Source organism: Biomphalaria glabrata, chromosome 8 (genome assembly GCF_947242115.1).
Source record: "Biomphalaria glabrata chromosome 8, xgBioGlab47.1, whole genome shotgun sequence".
NCBI lineage: Eukaryota > Metazoa > Mollusca > Gastropoda > Planorbidae > Biomphalaria > Biomphalaria glabrata.
Window position 1 is genome coordinate 47,025,508 of NC_074718.1, and position 2,507 is coordinate 47,028,014.

Below are 2,507 nucleotides of genomic sequence, written 5' to 3' on the forward strand. Positions count from 1 at the left end.
TTTAAAGATAATTAAAAATTTTACCCAGTTTTTCATTACCTCTTCCTTGAAATAAGTGATCACTTTTTGCATTCAATGTCTTGACTAGAACTGCAATGGTCCTCTTTTCTAAATCATTTTTTTTTATTTCTTCACTTAAAATTGTAAAATGTAATGCAACTTTTTATTCAACAAAACATTTTTCTTTTTCAAAAATACTGAATATCACACTAATGCTTTTAGCCATTATGAGCCAATGCATGAATTAGATTGAGAATGGTAAAGCCTTATGGCAATGGTGAGTGACTACAAATTGAAAGATGTCATAATGAACTTAATTAAAAGAACAATAAATAAAATATTATTTCTAATTACAATTTGACTAAGCCAAACCTAAAATACACTTAAAAGTAAATTCAGCTCAATGCCCATGTTAATATTTCGGAGAAAAAAATTCTGTTTCATTATGTTATTATTATTAGGCTATCAATTAAGTCTAATATTTGATTTCAACACTGATGTGTAAGATGCAACTCAATTTTATTGACATGAAAACAAGAAGATGAAAACAACACTAACAGGAGACTGTAATACACACTTATAGGCCTAACATACTTGAGAAAAACACGTGAACACACTAATAAGGCTTGTCTTCGAGTCCGAAGATGAGTGAGGAATGAAAGTATTTCCCGTGGCTGCGCAGCCCTTGCAGATAGCTGTGACCTACATACCCTGCCACACCCAGGGCAAGCATAACCATTGTCCGCAGGTGGTCGATTTAGATTTTCTTTTTGCCGTCTGCCTCTGTCCTCGACAGCAGATTTTCTTTTGGTCTCAAATGTGTATCTCGTGGCCTTTGTGAGTGACCCCCAGCTGTCTTGTTCTGTTCGATCAGTAGAAAAAGGGAGACTAAAAGAAAACAAACACATAACATGTTAACATCTATAAATACACATAGGCCTATAAACGTAACAGCCTCGTTTATAACAATAATAATGTTATATTATTACAAGCAAGGGTGGACTGGCTATATGGACATTTGGGCAATGCCCGGTGGGTCGGTACTCAAATGGGCCTAAAGGATCTTATGAATGCCACTATGGCACGCATAAAATTGTTAATTGTTCTATATTCTCTTATATAAGGGGCTACATCTTTAACGGACTACAGTGTAATACTAATTTAATCTAAAACGTTTTCAAAAATAATGTATTAGTAATAGCCTACATCCGTAGACAGTGCTATTAATAGGCTTCATCCAAAAGGGCCAACAAACATAGCGATTCAAAAGCCACTTATTAACATACATTACTAGATTGACACACGAAGCGCATTTGACGTAATTAGCCTATCTTCCTGAAGACGTGTCTGTAATTTAAAAGATAAGATTATAATAAAACCACCACACACCATTCCCTGGCCACTGCCAACAAAAGGTAGATAAGGACGCCTAGCTGGCAATGGCGACCTGCGGATTTTACCCATAGACTATAATTGCTCTCACTGGTGACACTTCCACTGAAACTTCCAAGTTCAACTTACTCAGACTAGAATTGAGAGTACTCAGACTCGTCTCAGTCTGTGCACACTACACTTAGATCTAGAATCTAGAACTCTAAACTTATTAAATAATCTAGATCTACTCATCTAGTTATACTATTACTATACTATAAAATACTATAATCATAGTATAATCTAGATCTAGATCTAGAACTAGAAGTTCAAGTTCTACACTACTACTCAGTACTAGTCTAGTAGTAGTGATAAGTAGTACTACTTGACTTACTACTAGACTAGTCTAGTTACTGGCTAGAGTCTAGAAGTTATTATTTACACTGTAAAGTGACTCACGTAACAGTTATCTGTAAGTAATCAGTAACTCACTCAGTAACTGCCATTCAAACTTAAATAAAGTTTAGTCTTTACTCAAAATTAGTCAAAACACTAAAATTTAAACAATCTCAGCTTCACAACTGACTTGAACTGTTGGAGTTGAAGTAAAATTGAGTTCTAAGTAATGCAATATAACTGTAACTAGATCTAGACTATCTATATAATATATATTATATGTAGATACTCCTAAGGATTGAAACCTAGCATACATATGTGATATTTCATTTAAAATAGTCTTCTCAAAGGTGCGTCTCCACTCCTTAATTTGCTTTTAAATTGCTATAAAATAAAAATCATTTAAAAAAAATCAAATTTGTTGTCAATGCTGAACCACCACCACTCATCCTTTAGTCTGTTGGGGCACTACACATGATCTGCTTTTTTTTTCTCCATTCCTTTTTTCTTTTTTTAACCATGACTAGAATCTCTTTTAACAACAGGCCTGTCCTTTCTTTGATGTCTATCCTTCACTTTTTCTGTCTGCCTATTGTTCTTTTTCCTGGGCCTGTTCCCTGCCTTCTTTCTGTTCAAATAAGGGTGCCTAAGCTTTGAAATGTGTAAGGTAAAATTGCCTAGTAAAGAATAATTTAAAATCTCTTCTTAGTTTTTATTTTGAATACAGATTAAAAATAATC